The sequence below is a fragment of the Astatotilapia calliptera genome, chromosome 15, assembly GCF_964374335.1.
Source record: "Astatotilapia calliptera chromosome 15, fAstCal68.1, whole genome shotgun sequence".
In the NCBI taxonomy this organism is placed as follows: domain Eukaryota; kingdom Metazoa; phylum Chordata; class Actinopteri; order Cichliformes; family Cichlidae; genus Astatotilapia; species Astatotilapia calliptera.
Genome location: NC_137436.1, coordinates 1,451,037 through 1,467,515, shown reverse-complemented (window position 1 = coordinate 1,467,515; position 16,479 = coordinate 1,451,037). Strand labels below are relative to the sequence as shown.

General features: G+C 43.4%; 1 long non-coding RNA gene across 1 annotated transcript in view; it reads left to right on the top strand.

Moving 5' to 3' along the window:
• Positions 1–3,128: 3,128 nt before the first annotated feature.
• LOC113037166 (uncharacterized) overlaps positions 3,129–16,479 on the top strand; it is a 34,078-nt gene continuing 20,727 nt past the window's right edge. Inside the window, exons 1-2 of the long non-coding RNA XR_003274593.2 lie at positions 3,129–3,199; positions 12,159–12,290. This is a non-coding gene — a long non-coding RNA (uncharacterized LOC113037166). The remainder of the gene's footprint in view (positions 3,200–12,158; positions 12,291–16,479) is intronic.

Below are 16,479 nucleotides of genomic sequence, written 5' to 3'. Positions count from 1 at the left end.
GGAAGGCCTGTGATTGGCAGGATGTGGCCCTGTGGACAGCACAGAGCCGAGTGTGGATTTCCACTGACATCAGTGAGCAGAGTTGTGCTGATGCTCAGATAAAGTTTGAGAGCGCTGGAGATGTTTCCTGTTTCCCTGTGTGATGAATAACAGCGGCCTGGCCGTCTTCCAGGGTAAATACGAAGAGAAATATTTATGACTTGTGTTTCAAGTGTTGTTTTTTACAGGGAGGCTGCTTGTAGGCTGTTTGTTTGGGTCTGCTGGTTGAGAGGATCAGAGTGTATTCTGACTGGTTTCTGCTTGATTTACTATATTAGTGTTTCTTGAAACCGTGAATCATATGAGCATTATTCACACTGTGATTTACAAATGTGTTAGCCACAGGTCAGTGTTGCTGTAATCTGTATGCAGAACAAAGTCAGAAGAATGTCGTTTTTCACTTAATCTCTGTGTTGTGGAAGCTCATTGGCTCATTACAGGAGCTCAACAGTTAAAACAATACATTATATATGTAACCTGCTTAGTTACTACAGTCGTGTTGTTTTTATGTGTACTTACTGCTTCCATAGGACTAGAGAGGGTAACAGCCAGGTGCTGCTGATCGACTGATTACTTACTGATTGTCAGTAAGTGTGATCACCTGGATCAAAGCAGATGTCGGTAGCTTGCTGGTCTGGAACATTTCATTTCACAGTCATCTCAGCAGATTCCTGCCAGATGATGTGATGCTCAGACATAATGCAAACAGAGTTACACGTCCGACTCTACAGGCAGCCGTTCATGACCGTATACTTACAACGGACCGAAGAAGTATTCCTTTTGTGGAAAAGTTGCCAAGAGCTGGGCTGCCAAGACTTCTTAGATGAGAACAAAATGAAGTTGTTTGGTCGTATATGGTAAAAACTAAAACAGCTCGTATCAAGCACGGTGGTGGAGGGGTGATGATTTGGGCTTGGTGTGCAGCCACGATCATGAAGCCCTCTGTGTAGCATCCTGGAGGCAGCGAGGCGATCTGTCTGACAGCTGAAGCTTTACCAAAATTGGGTCATGCAGGCTGAAAAAGGCTGAAAAAAGGAAATAATCAAGATGTTGCGATGGCAATGCCGTGAGCCTGACACATGTGGATGTTACCACCATGCTGCTTTAAGGTGCATCACCTAAAAGTGAGACTACCAGGGTTTTATGCAAACCTCGGTGAGGTTTAAACAATATTGTGAGATTCAGTCAGTTTTTTCTTTTCCTTTTTAGTTTTTGTCTGAATGAACTAAATGAAAATAAGAATTGCTCTTCTTTCTCAGATGCAGTAAAATGAAGAATTACTGACCTTCGACTAACAACGTTGCTCATTCAAGTGAATCCTGAACAGCGTTACTAACGGCGTTTCTGTTTTCAGTAACGAGTAATCTAACTAATTACTGTTTCTATCGTTGCAACGCCGTTACCGTTACTAACAACAAAATGCGGTGCGTTACTGTTTTTCAACAAACAGACGGTTGACGCTGTGTTCAGCTGACCGCACATAAGTAATCTGGGCGCTACAGCTTTAAGCAGCTGCGCTCCCGTGGACGGCGATCACTGCACAACACCTGGAGCTCAGGGGGAAACAATGGCATGAGTGCTGCTGTTTGACTGAGGAAGCATAAAGGAGTCGTGGTAAGACAATCACATGACTACTTTAAGACAGCAACAAGGTGACATGTACCAGTTTATAAACTGTGTTGATAGACCAGTAAAACCAGAGTCATGATAAACAATATATATGCAGCGTTTTTTCCTCAATAGTTTCGTCACGTTTACTGTCTGAGGACAGCGCTAACAAGCACTCTCTGCTTATGAGCAAACAAAAAACAGCTCGTTCGTGTTGGTGGAAAAACGCACCATGTTGACCAATCAAACTATGATATGGAAACATGACATTTGGTTGTTTAGGAAGAGGGGGAAGTTTCAGGAGTGACGGCGAGAGAGATTTGTGACGTTTAGCGTGTTTGGTGTAGTTAATGTGCTGTCTTGTGTAGTTAGTGTGTAGTGTTGTGGATAGTTTTGTGTTGTGTGTCAGAACAATGAGGCGACTGCTGTCTCCGGGTAGAAACAGGAGTGACACACCTGCTGCTGTCAGACCTGCAGGCATCAGGCTGTGATGTTTCCTTTATAGTGGACAGAAATATTTGCAGTGGCACAAATAATTTGTGGCATCTTATTGAAGAACAGCTGATTGTTCTGTAAATAATTTGAAGTGGTTGTAAAAAAAAAAAAAAGGATAAAAGGTAAATGGCTGCAAGTAACTTTGTTGTTTGCAAAACTTGTGCGTATGATTTTAAAATTGACAATTTATATTTGCATTTAAAGTTATGAAATATGATTCAATAAACACATTTGTGGTTGTTACAGTAAAAATATCACTTTTTCTACTCCGATTTTTCATGTTTTTTGTCTGATTTAAGATCAATTGTATTAATACAGTCTGTCAAAATGAAAACGTAACTGTAGATTCAGACATGTGAGGCTGTGCTGAAGAGAATGACACCAAACAAGGCAAATAAATAGAAATGTGAAATGTGTAGTTAAAAATGGCCGATTATACCCTGGACCCCTGAGGGTTAAACTTTTTTTAAAGTAGAGAGTATTTTAAATTCAGGGAATTTAAAATAGAAAGTAGCTCGTCCACAGAAGGACTGGTAGCTCCCCTTACGATAAGGGTTCAGATCGCGCGAACAGGTGTGAAATGTGTGTGTTTAGTTAGTTTGTTTGCTTGTTTTAATCAATTTTAAATCCTGCTTTTTATTTGTTCTTGTTTCTAATGTCTCTGTAAAGCACTTTGAATCACCTTGTTGTTGAATTGTGCTATACAAATAAACTTGCCTTGCCTTGCCTAACGCAATAGTTACTTTTCTAGTAATTAATTACTTTTAGAATCTTGTAATTCAGCTACTAACTCAGTTACTTTTTTGAAGAAGTAACTAGTAACTATAAGTAATTACGTTTTCAAAGTAACTTGCCCAACACAGACGCTCCAGGCTCCGGTTGCCTCCTGTAGATAACCTCTGTGTTTATTATCCTGTCACATGTCAATCACTGGCCCCGCCCCTCGATCACTGTGCCAGTGAGATGATCACTGGTCCCGCCCCTCGACACGCCCACTTCACTTTGCCGGCTGTCGCTGACTTTCTGTGGTCTCTGCTGTGTGGACGCCACTCTGGCCGTAAGTTATCGATTTCATCCACGTTTCCACGCATAGCTGACTTAGGTTATTATTTACATGTTTACTTACAGTTTTACTGCACTGGCAAACATTTTGGATATGATGTAAATGTGGTCCAGACCTTTTTTCTGCATTTATTCCTTTACATTATCCAGACAAATTGAAACTTCCATATGCTATCAGCCTCCATTATTTCTCACTCACCCACGCATGTTTAAATGCATGTACGTGTTTTCACTGCCGCTGCCAAACCAATGAGGATTAAAATAAATAAGGATTGTTATTAATGTGAAGGGAGTGCGAAATGCTCCTGTGACTGATGACATCCATGGTAGAAACAACAGCTCGTTGGCTCGAGGACTGACTTATCACATTAAAAGATAAACAGTAACAGCACAGGGCTTGCCCCGTCGACTGCAGCAACCACTGGGTTATTTCCTGTGTTTACTACAGTACGGCTCTTTGTGAAAATGAAGTATTGTGTTTAATATCAGCTTTTATTTGTGTCCAGTATTTTTCTGGCACTGTCAGAGTCGCCGTCTTTTCGAGCAACCCGACATCTTTTTTATTGTCTTTAGGGTTTTTTTGTATTTGAGTGTGACAAGCTTGTTTTTTTTAACTTAAGGTGAGAATTTATTCATAATACAGCACAAAAAAAAACAGAATAATACTTCTCCTGAATAAAACTGTTTCTCTGCTACAAACTATCTTGCTCAGTGTAGAGTTTACTGAGGGCACTTACTACTTAAAGCATCAGAAAGGTTTTATACAACACGAAGTTGGAATCTGCTCTATTTCAAATATGTGTAAAACATCCAAGGTTTTGGAGGAACCGGTGCATCGTTTTAATTTCCATTTGTTTTACTTTGTTAGCTTCAATCCACTGCAGCTTTAGATGGTTTCAAGTAGGGCTGAACGATATATCGCATTTGCGATAATATCGCGACATGATCAAGTGCAATTTTCTAACCGCAAAGGCTGCGATTATACTGCGATTATAAGGCTGTCCAAATTACTACCATATCCCAGAACTCATAGCGCGGCCCAGCCAAACTCCAGTTTCCAGCAATGGCGGCCGCTACTAAGTTTTAAAATTACTCATACTAATCTTTCTGGGTCACAAAATAAACTTTGAACATATTTTCAGGCGAGAAAGTAGTTGTGTAAACATCAAATATCTGCTCGGTTTATCAAGATATCCCATATTTGCAAAAGTGCTTCGACGTTTTCAGAGGCGTCTGCTACCCACCAGCTCGACAGCTAGCCGGGAGCTCGAGGGTTACTGATGCGGCCGAGAACGGCACAACTCCCGGCACATCATTTTCAGATCACCGCGGAGTTTCGCTGCTCGGGTTAAACGTAATATATAAGTCACTTAGACAACCTAAAAATGTTATTGTTGGGCTTTTTTCAGTGTTTTGTTTGTTCGTGAGTAAATCGGTTTGGCTGAGATTAAAGTTATTAGATTAGATAAAATAAAACTTTATTAATCCCCCGGGTGGGTTCCTCCTTGGTTTTCACACAGCTGACTAAACGTCAAACAGAAAACTTATTAAACAGAAGTATGAGACAGTCGAGAATTTACACCAGTGTCTGGTTATATTTTAGATAGCAAGAAGCAGACGGCCGAGTTTATTAAACTCCACCGAGACAGCGGTGACGCTAATCAGAACTAGCCTTCTGATTAGCTAATCAGAAGGCTAGACCGTCAGAAGGCTAGACCGACAGAAGGCTAGACACGCCTTTAAACTTTAAAGGCGTGTTTGTGTGTGTGTTTATACAATTGCTATTATGTTTGCACTTTATGTGTAATGTTACTGACTGCAGAGATCAGTAAGATGTGTGTATTTTTTATTTATTAGTTTTATTTATTTAATATTATTTTTTAATTGAATGACTGTCTAGTAGTTCACAGATGTTGAAAAACTGAGTGTGGTAAAGCCACTGATTTTGTTTATGTATATTTCTGCAATCTGCACATTGTACTGACTTTCATTTTAATGTTTACACCAGGGTTCCTTGTCAGCACTTTATGCTCAGATGTTTGTAAGCTAAAAATAAACTATTGTGTATGTTCAAATATACTGTTGTGATTGAAGAAGTTAAATAAAAATGTCAGTCATCAATTCATGCATCACCTCATGTCATCATAACAGAGGTCTGTCTTCCAGGAAAGAACAGTTTAAAATTAATGTAATATAGTATTGGCCATACTATATGATGTATTGCTTGTCTTTGTTTAATAATACAGAAGACAAAGACCTTAAAAAATAATCGCATATCGCATCGCAATCGCAATATTGGGGCAAAAAATCGCAATTAGATTATTTTCCATAATCGTTCAGCCCTAGTTTCAAGTGTGAGCTTTTGCTGTTCTTTCACTTTAGTTGTTATTGATAAGAAATGTTTGGTTTCAGTCGAGTTCTTATTAGTTTCGGGTGTTTGTCCCAGTTAACATGAGACGGGTGGGATTTTTCAGATACTTCACAACCGACAACAACACGAAGTGAAGTCGTAATCTGTATTTCTATAAACATGTGCACCAGTGTCTCCGCCAGCTGGAGACTAAAGCTCAGTTAGTTTTAAAAAGCACAGATATTTAAATTTAAATTTTCTTAGTGTATTTATTATCATTTGATTGCATTTTGATTAGTTTTAGTGTGCTGCAATAACTCTGGTGCACAGACCTTTGCCAAAGGCAGCAGGTTTGGCTCCCATTACCATAAACGTGGGCCTGTCTGCGTGGAGCTGATGTTTATGGGTGCAGCACAGGTATCAGTCTGCAAAAGTGCATCCAAGCAGGAGCCTTGAGGCGCTTATAATTCACAGAAATATGTAACCACCATTAAAAGCAGTTATACCTGTGCCATGCTGGGAGATTAGCATAAATATGCTCTATGCTCAGCTAATGCTAATTACCCCGTGGCTCTACTCACCGCTCCCACCTCCACAAGTCTGTCTGTGTTTATATGCCACAGCTCTCTGCAAACCTCCTCTCTGAGAGCGACTGCTGACTCTGACTGTTTGGGGACAGGTTGCCTCCCTGTGCAATCTCTGTGCAATCAAAAGCTTTCAGCCGGCGGTTGAGTCTAAAGCATCCTCAACCTCCAGGTCACTGCAGCTACTTGCAATTTGTCACTGATTGTAAAGACATCAATGCAATCACCTGACAGTCATCGATTTATTTTCTAAAGAGGTCGTCGTGCTTGTGTGACTGAGCCATCAGTGAACTGAAATTTGACTCATATTGTTGCAACTTGTCCAAGTTATGCTGCTTGTCCAAGCACCGCTGTGGACGTGAAGTCGGCTTCACTCTCTGGCGAAGGCCGGCATTCTGGGATGTTTTTTCTTTTTCAGGTGACTGTGCAAAAGCAGCATTTGGTATTTAACAGAGAATGCCTTGACCCTTTACGCCTGCGTACTTTGATATATCCTCTCCAGCAACAATCAGGAAGCACGCCTGCTGAAATACTTTTTGCAGCATGAAATATTTGTGCCAAATCTTGGCGAACATCTCAGCAGAAGTAAGGTGATACAAGAATAAGTCCTTTCTCATTAATGCAACTAGAGAGGGAACAACACAAGCCTTTGTGCTTGTTTTAACTTGGATCTCAGTGTCAACACTGAAGGATTATTACAAGGCACAGTCATATCTCTCCCTGTCTCTCTGGCTGCCATCACACTCTAATGTCTGACAATTAAGATCTAATCTTTTCTACAGGCTCTCACAGCTAGCATGCCAGCCCACCGCTGATCAAGATAAGCAGCAATCACTTTGATTCCTGAATTAGAACGTAGGAACTGCCATCCCATCTACTCACATTACAGAGTACACTGCAACCATCTTTTATTCAGCCAATATTAAAGCTGGCACAGGCTTCAGGTTGATGTGCAGAGTAAAGAGGGCAGGGAGGAAAAGCATCCGTCGCTCTGAATGTGGAATGTTTCAGCGTTTTTGACCCAAACCTTTGCTTTTGTTCTGGGCCGTGCTTTTTCAATAATAAATAATGCATCTGGTTCATTAGTTTGTTCACTCCGAGGTGGACTGGGGAACTCTGTTTCACCTCCAGGTCATAAATCAAGGAGAAAAAGCTGTCAGCAAAAAGGAACTCGGGATTACAACATGCCTTCACTGGCTCAGAGTGTCAGTTCCTACAGCATTTTTTGGTACCCGTGTGTCCTCGCAGGCGCAGCGCTCTCAGCTAATGACAAATATGTGTGTGAGATATTTGGCAAAGAGGACTTGTGTTTGATTTAGTTGGCTTTGAAACCTATATTTCAACCTCCAAAAGGCTGGCAAGTTCAGCCTGGCCAAGGAAACGGCCAAGTTTTCCATCAAGTGCTCGCTAACGATGACGGGAAAAGGAGCGGTGAGACGGCAGCTGCATGCAGTAGCTCCTCCTCTTGCTCGCTGTTTATCCCTGTGATTATTAAAGGTGAATTTATATCGTGCACCCTTTGTGTGGGGTTCAATCCCGTTGCTGCAGTCCTCCATCTGGTCCCTGCAGCCACCGGGCCACAATGACACACTGTGTCTACTCTATATTAGAACCAGCGCTGCCACTCTTTCCACGGGCAAAACTCATTTGTGCTCTCTGCACGGCTCACTGTTGGCCACCTTTCCAAGCATGAACGCACATCGTATGCCCATATGTTTGTGTCTGTTATGTATTAATTTAGCAAGTTGGTCTTTTCAAAAATCATTCTGTCATTTTAAATCTAAATAAATTCTGTTAATTCGAGTTTCTTGCATAATGCATGGGCAGACCGCGGCACACGTCCAGCAAACACTTTCTCCTACAGCATGGATTCCATTTAATAAAGTCTTTGTGTAGACTCGCCTCTTCCAGGGAGGGTGACTCAGGGTCCATGTTGGTCGAGCCGGCGCCCCGGGGCGACGATCGACTTACGCAGTCTGGTCAGTGGTCACATTGCTCTTCGTGATTAGATCTCACACGAATTAATTATTTCTGAGAAATTCTCAGCAGTGCGGGTCACATGACTCAATGAACGCACATACAGTGCTTTCCTTTGTGTGTTGGTATCTGTGCATGTGAGCCGCTGCTGCCTCTCTGGGTCCATTTGGGTGGCAGCAGCCTAGGGAGTTGTGCTCTCATTAGGAGCACCACGGGCCAACTCGGCATTACGCCATCCGTGACAACAAATTCAACATGAGAAATGGTGCGCGTGTGCGAGAGCCAGCGACTCAGAGCAGCACACTCCCCACAGTCTAAGCACAGGGTAGGAAGCATGAAATGGGACCTTGTGTTTAACCAAACACTCATTTCTCCAACTTCTTTTCATAATATTCTGTGAATTATTATCCTCATACTGTGCCTGTATTAACAAAGTCAAAATCAGTATCACTGTTACTCGTGTAAATTTACAGCACTTTTTTACACCGTTTAATGTTCTCGAAACTGTCGGTGATTCTGTTCATAACTGTTCTGGACCTGATTTGTAGGTGAGGTGAAGTCAGGTTTGGTGTCTCTGGGTCGTGTCTCTGCGGACGATGTGGTTCTGTGGGCTTCTGTGAGTAATGACCTCCAGGTCACAGTGGGGTGGTTTACAGGCAGCACTGATGGGAATTAGCACCTCAGAGTCCAAGTCCACGGTTCACAGAGAGAAAGAGGTAGACTACCCACACTGGGTTGGGAATGACAAGTGGAGAACTTCCAAGTATCCTGTGACATCATGAGTGGGGAGGAGTAGAAATGGAAACCGACGGCAGTGATCTGGACACGTCGTGGTAAAGAAAGAGCTGAGCATAAAGCCAAAGCAGGTTAATATATCAGTCCACCGTCATGTCCGGAACTGCTGACGAACTAACCGCACGACTGAAGGTCTGTGGCGTTAGCTTCAGCTCACACGGGTTTCTAATCACATGTCAGTAAAGATGAGATTAGCTCAACTAATTACAGATTCAGTTTCTGGCAGGAGGATTTTCAGACACATGGTTAGCAGAGTTAAAGGTTTGTTTGAATGCAAATCATGACCTTTTCCTAAACATAATCCCAAATCCTCGGGGCCCCCAGGCCAGGTGGGATAGCTAATCCTTCCAGCAAGAGTGCCGAGGTACAGGGCCCGGGAAACGGCCTGATCAGGTGTCTGAATCACCTCAGCAGCAGAGCCCAGTCATCCCACAGAGGGAGCTCTCTTTCTTTCTGTCACTACCATGAACCCTCCCCCCGAAGGCACATCACAAAATCAAGATAAAAATGTTTTTAACACATCAGGAAACTATTTAGACAACAAAAAGGTCACTTCCTCTGCTGCTTAGATTTCTCGAGGCAGTTTATTCCTTAGATCTGGGGCTCTGGCAGCGACGTTTTTAGCTTTTAGCTGTGTTTGTAGAACAGTTACAGTAAAAGACGAGATTCGTGTGTAGCCGTAGCCATGAGATACCTTAAAAGTCAGCAGCAAGATCTTTAAGATCTCGATTCTAAGACATACTGGGAGCCGTGGCAAGGACGCTAAAACAGGTACAGGCTAATAAATGGGACACGTCCATGGGCCACAGCACATTTAGACAAGCAGAGAGAAAATAGCATTAAAAACAGCTGCAAACTTTTTAGGGAAATTAGTTTCGGGGTTCTGGTTCTTTGAGAATCGTGGCTCACTATCATGGATTACTGGGACACTTGATGGCATTAGACCATCATTTATAAAATTTCCAGCTCCAGTTAGGCTTTTAACTTTGCACACAACACTGCCTGCGCGTGCACCAGACATCCCGGCTCCCCCGTGTCGGATATGGTGGCCTTATTGAAAGCTCAAAATCCATCGTCTGCGTGTCTGGATATACAGCTCTGGGGTACAAATACCAGCTGCAAACAGCAAGAAAGATGACTAATGAATGCACAGAGTGGATTTGAGAAGCTAAGCTTACACTTTTTATTAACCTTAAAATTCAGCTTACATCCGATTCTATTGATCTAGTGTCTAAAAGTCAATAGCAGCCCCACAGACCTCGTGGAAGTGCATTGTCTCTTTATGGGATGCATGAAAGCAGCTTTGTACTGTAGTAGTGCGCAGTCAGTGTGTGTGTGTGTGTGCGTGTGTGTAGTTTAGGAATAACTCTGCCGAAACATTAACTGTCCCTGTCTTTAATACACATCAAACCTTGAAATCGACTCCCCGGGTGTGGACGCAGTGTCAACAGAGGGGGCCGGCTACCTGCTGGAGTCTGGTGTGAAACTCTGTACCTGCGTTACCTGAAAACTGAGTCGTGCTACCTGAAACAAAGAGCTGGAGAGAACTTCACCCGAGCCAAGCCCATCTGGTAGATTCATGAAATATGGAGCGGACGAGTGTGAGTGCTGGCTAATCAGCCGACTTGTTGGTAGAGGGGCTGGAGGTGTGTGCTACAATATGAGATTGTATGCAAGCACACTTTGCAGGAAACACCGTGACTGCTGGGCAAACACACACACGGTCAGACAGGGGGCGCAATACGAGCGGCTCGCCTGCGCAGCTGTCTCACGTCGCCGCCGTGACCTCGCGCGCCTGATGACAGCAGGGAAAACAGAATTTGTCAAATCAGAGCCGCTGCTGATGAGGAATAACACAGATCTGTATCCCACACATTAGCGAGCCAATCAGAAAACAGGCCTGCCCTGGGAACAAAGGCAGCAGCGGGGCGGTGTGGGAACACGCGTGTGCGTACACAAACGGCGAGCAACAGAGCAGTCGAGGAGCGAACGCACACCCACGCTCGAGTCTGGCGGGGTGTCGGGTTGCGTCTGGCTGGTGTGTGCGTGTGTGTGTGCTTCTTTCTTTGTCCGACTCTCGGTTTTCACTCTGCTCACCATGCGTGCATCCGTGCACGTGTGCGTCAGCCTCCTGCGGGTCAGCTTCTCTCCATAAGACACAGAATGCAACGACAAATAAGAGTCTGATTAGTTCCTTCCTTCCTCAATGGCACAAAGCCCGACCTAATCCGTGAGCAAACACGCTGTCTGCCGGGAGAGCAGGGAGGCTGATGGAGGAGGGAGAGAGTCCAACCTGTGGAGTGTTTGTCCTTAGGAGAGAGAAGGAGAAGAAGAGTGAGGGGCAGCTGGATTGATGCAGGGAGAGTGGGGCTGAGGGCTGGATTGAGCGGGAGGGATCAATGAGAGGCAGGATGAATGAGGTTTGGGAAGACGTGGGGGGGAATATGAACAATGCGAGCAGGACAAAGACGGAGGTGTGCAGGGAGCGATGAAAGCAGGGGATTAAACATGCAGGAGCTGAGGTGAAAAAGTAGCCGTCCCGCTGACCTGCGCCGAGGCTGAAAACCTGATTGGGAAATGAAAAAGGAGCGCGGCTCGATGAATGCACGCTCCTGTTTGCCAAGGCTAATGCGCTCTGTCCAAACACCCAGTGGTGTGGAGGGTGTGTCTTTACGTGGGCGGAAGTCTTTTCCAAGCTTGCGAGGAGCTAAACAAAGAGAAACATCAGAGAAAAGAAAGCTGGCCTTGTGCATCTGCTTCCATCCCCTCAGTCCAGTTCATCACACTGATCTCGTTGCAGAATAAAAACCATCATTTTATCTGACTTGCCTGTGATGATCACAGTCACACGGCCAAGAGTGCAAAATGTGGCCTTTTGTTTATGTTGTGTGCAGTCGTTGTCATCACACTGATGGCCACGCTGGAGGTCACAGCCTCTTTTTGATTGTATCGATGGAAGTTTCAGAGATGGCTGAAGGGTTTTTATGCTCTTATATTTTTAAACATAGTTTCCACGTAAAAATCGGCGTGCGCCACATTCGCAGTTTCAGCTTTCCAAAGCCGAGAGCAGGTCAGCGACAGAAAACCAGCCAAGAAGAAAGGTGTACTCCTGTTATCATCAGGATTTTATTGTCATTGTGAACATGTTTTAGATTTCAGTGTTCAAAGAAAAATTCCTCTTTTCTTTTACAACTACCTACCAAAGCTGCTAACATTGTAAGCATGGTTGCTTTTGATGTTTTTTCCAGCTTGCAGAGCAGACGATGCTGACGAGCGTGGCTGTCACTAACATGGTCAACTCAGATACTGCGAGCACTGAAGTCCCGCCCACCTGCTGGCTTACTACTTCATTAAGAAAAAGGAGTTTCACTCACAAACAGGTGAAAGAACTTCTAACAGCTCGTCACATCAGTCACTGTAGTAACTCAGCTTTCATTATTATTTATGTGGCATTTAACATATAAAAGCACACGTTAGTCAAAACCCCCGGTGGTCATAAAGGAAACTGTGGTTCTTACTATAATAAGTTACAGGTACAGAAAGTGGCAGTATGGTTTACATGTAGTATGATTTCAGCATTTCTTATTCCTGGTCATTTCCTTCTGAGTTGAAACAGTGAAGAAAGTGACTGAGGCCGATTAAGATCTGCCGAGCTCTGGAATTATGTGTTCTAGAACGGTCCAGAGGATTTGTGCCCTTAAAGACTCTGCAGCCAGGAGGCTGAGCGCTAGCACTGCCAGCTGCCACTATTTATTTCTATAGCACCAAATCACAACAACAGTCAACTTTATATTTGAGCTGACTGCAGGTTAAAGACCCAACATTAACAGAAAGAAACCCAAAAGTCAGACGACCCCCTATGAGCAAGCACTTGGCGACATCGGGAAGAGAAAACTCCCTTTTAACAGGAAGTAACCTTCAGCAGAACCGGGTCAGGGAGGGGCGGGGCCATCTGCTGTTACATATCCTGTGACTGGTCGACACACTGTGGAAGAGCCAGAGATTAATAATGACTAATGATTAAATGCAGAGTGGTGTATAAGCACAGAGAGAGTGAAGAAGAAGCACACAGTGCATCATGGGAAAACTCCAGCAACATCCAGCCTATTGCAACGTGACAAAGGCTGTTTAGGTTTACGTGGTTGCAGCGAGATCCACACAGTAAAATAAAAAATGTTTTTAATGTCTTTTGGAACCATTCATTATTTAACAGTAGCATCTAATAAGACATGCACTTAGTGGGGATAGGTTAATTGGTTAATCCAAATTGCCCATAGGTGTGAATGTGCGAGTGAATGTGAGTGCGAATGGTTGTCTGTCCCTGTGTGTTGACCCTGCGACAGACTGGCGACCTGTCCAGGGTGGACCCCGCCTCTCGCCCTATGACAGCTGGGATAGGCTCCAGCGCCCCCCGCGACCCTGAAAAGGATAAGCGGAAGCGGATGGATGGATGGATCTAATAATACAGATATGGAGATGAAAATGGGCATAACAGGTCCTCTTTAAATGTGAAGTAACTTTACTCGTATGGAGTAACGTCTTCTATGGCAGCATGTTAACGACTGACAGGACCTCCTGGTATCACCACGACTGTCTTGTTTCGGCCTCGGCGACAGAAAGACTGAGTTACAACGAGAGGGCGTGGAGTTTGAGAGACGGTGAAGGTCGCATTTCATTGATGGGAACTGACTGCAGCCTGGTGTTTAGAGCCCAACATACCATTACCATAAAACTAATTGCTTTGTCAGACTAACGATCCAAAAGCTGAGATAAAAAAGAAAACTATAATTAACTTCCAGCGATAAAAAGTTGATGTAATATTTGGTACGAGGTGTCCTTAAACCACCACCTGTAACACTTTTGGAGACTTAAAGCTTAAGGTGGTGGGAACATGACGTGCACGCTTATCCTCCCCACGGTTCGTGCGCCCTTTGGACATTTGCGCTTTGTGCTTTTTTTCAGGCGTTCGTGACTTTTTTTGTAACTTTTTCCTAAAAATTTAAAGCTACAGTTTAAAGTTTCTTACGCAGCGTCACAGAAATCATTTTTGCCACACCTCCTACGCGTCACACTGAAGCGGTGTCTTTTATTTATAAAGGCTATATTAAAATGGTGATTTTTTTTTTGCCTCTAATTTAAGTTATAAAGAATTTATCATGGCATTGTGCGCCCCGGGGCAGCTTTTACTTTCTCGAATTACTCTTCTCTCGGCCCGTCTCCTTCTTTGCCAACCATTAAAAAGAGAATTATGATCTCGAACGGCGTCACACTGTGTTTAAATGCGCCCTCTGTGGTTTGACATGTTTGTATGGCTCCTGCAGCACATGCTATAAGTGTGTCTGTATTTATGTGCTCACGTGTACGACTCTGCGACTGTGCGTGTGGCGGCACAGTCGTTTGTAGAGGAAATGAATAGTTGCTACCATCGTTCATAGCTCCCTAATGAGGCGGCTGGGCTCTTGCTTCTCCTCGTGTCTCCTCGTTTTATACGTTCTGTGTGGCCAGGTCTCCTTCTCATCTCGTGTCCCTAAAAACACCCGGAGGCCTCATTACCCTACCGTCATTGTTTATTTGGAGGGGAGAAGAAGAGAGGAGAGGAAAGATCAAAGAAAGGTCTGTGATCGACTGCTTCCTGTCGCACAACCTTCCACAAGGCCAGGTCTGCTGTCGGGGTCTAAAAACATGCTGCACAGTCTCAGACTTTGTGTCTGTGGCTCCGAACTTTTGATGGCGTTCGCTTGATCAGCGCCAGATTGCCTCTCGGTGTCATCTAATCCTTTCTGAAGGTTATTGTTTTGCTATTTTGGGGAGACCCAGCTTCACTCCTCACTTTGAAGAAAATGATGTCATGACTCTAACCAGAGCCCGTGTTGTAATTAAAAATGAAACCGCCTGTGATCACATTACTGGATTATAGTGTTACACAGGAACATACTTCCAAACCTGACAGGGAGGATGAGAGGGAGGAAGAAGGGGAGAGTTTTGGAGCAAGAAAGCAGCGTTTCAAAGAGTGACAGGAAGGAAAAAGTAAAGGAGAGGCTGGTTTTTCTTTTTCTTTTCTTTTTGTCAAAAGGAAAACAAATCCCCTTGAACAAATCCTGGTGTACAGCAGCTTTTGTTATATTTGTCCTACTTCCTGACTTACAGTTATGCAGAAATATTTCCAGTCTTCAGTTATTAAAATTTGTCTCAAACATTGGCTCTTGGATCCAGATGTCAGCAATGGAAGAAACTGGTTTCTGGAAAAGAATATTCAGAGAATATTCTGCCCCCATCAACTATGAACAAATAAGAGAATGAATAGATGGATCGATGGGACTTTAAATCAAGGTGAAAACTGGGATTAAGCTTGACACTGGAAAACAATAACGTAAAAGAAATGATTGCGTTGGCTTTCCAGTTCTCCTGTTTTGTACACATGATGAGCGCGGGACTGTCTGCATATAAATGTTTGTACGCAGGTATTTGTATAAGATACGTGAACTACATATGTCTGTCTGTCGCTGTGTTGATAATATAAAATGATTTTATTAGCAAAACAGCTAACAGACGTAATAAATGTGCTCAACAAAGTCATTTCTGTTAATCTGAAAGTGCTGGTGCAAATGCGCCTGTTCAATTTTCCTGTTTTATTAAAATGGACATTTCATTTGACATCTTCCTCCATCAAGGCTTAAAATGTATTTAACTGTATGTGCTTTTTGACTTTAACAGAGAGAAAGAATATTACTGAGCAGAAATAAGGAAGCGAATATTCACAGCAAAGGTCTGTTTTGTACCATTAAACATGAGAACGTTTTCCAGCATGTGCAATAGTTCCTGCACACTCGCAGCATGAAGTGTTTGTACTTCAGTTAGAAGCATGTTTCATGCCTGGATCATGTTTCTCAAACAACTGATGAGGGAGAAAATCACCATGGCAACCAAGACAACAAAGCTTTGAAAAAGTGGGAACTGAATTTTTTTTTTTTTAGCCATCCAAGTAGTTTTATTGTTTTAGCCACTGTTTATTAAAAAATAAGCGACACTAAAAGATGTGCAAGATTTACACGTTTTGTGCGTGCAGTGGTGTCGGTCAGCATCGCTGCTCAGGGACGCTGTCATACCAGTGTTTGCCAGACATGAAATCATAGAAACATATTCAGTGAGTTTGCTGAAATGTCATCTATTGTATGAATCGCTTTAGTGCGACCCATTACGAGGAAGGTGGGAAGACTGAAGAGAGACGTCGACCAAAGCAACCTTACCGACCTCACACAGATATCGATTTTCGTGAATCTTTTCTCCGTTTTTCTCAGATAAGTCTCGTGTGTGTCGGAACGTAGTAACGTGATGGGCTTAATGGGAGGATGAGCATTTCAATAGCTATTCAACATGCGCACACACACACACACACACACACACACACAGGTTTCCACATGTTTCATTGAGTTATGAACCGTTTCCACATCCTTTGGCAAACTAATTGAAAATATTGCAAAACGATTGATTGGGTTAAGGAGCTGAAATTATTGTTTAGCAGGTTTGAGATCTGTTGACTGCATAAGATTCACATGATTTTCACACTGA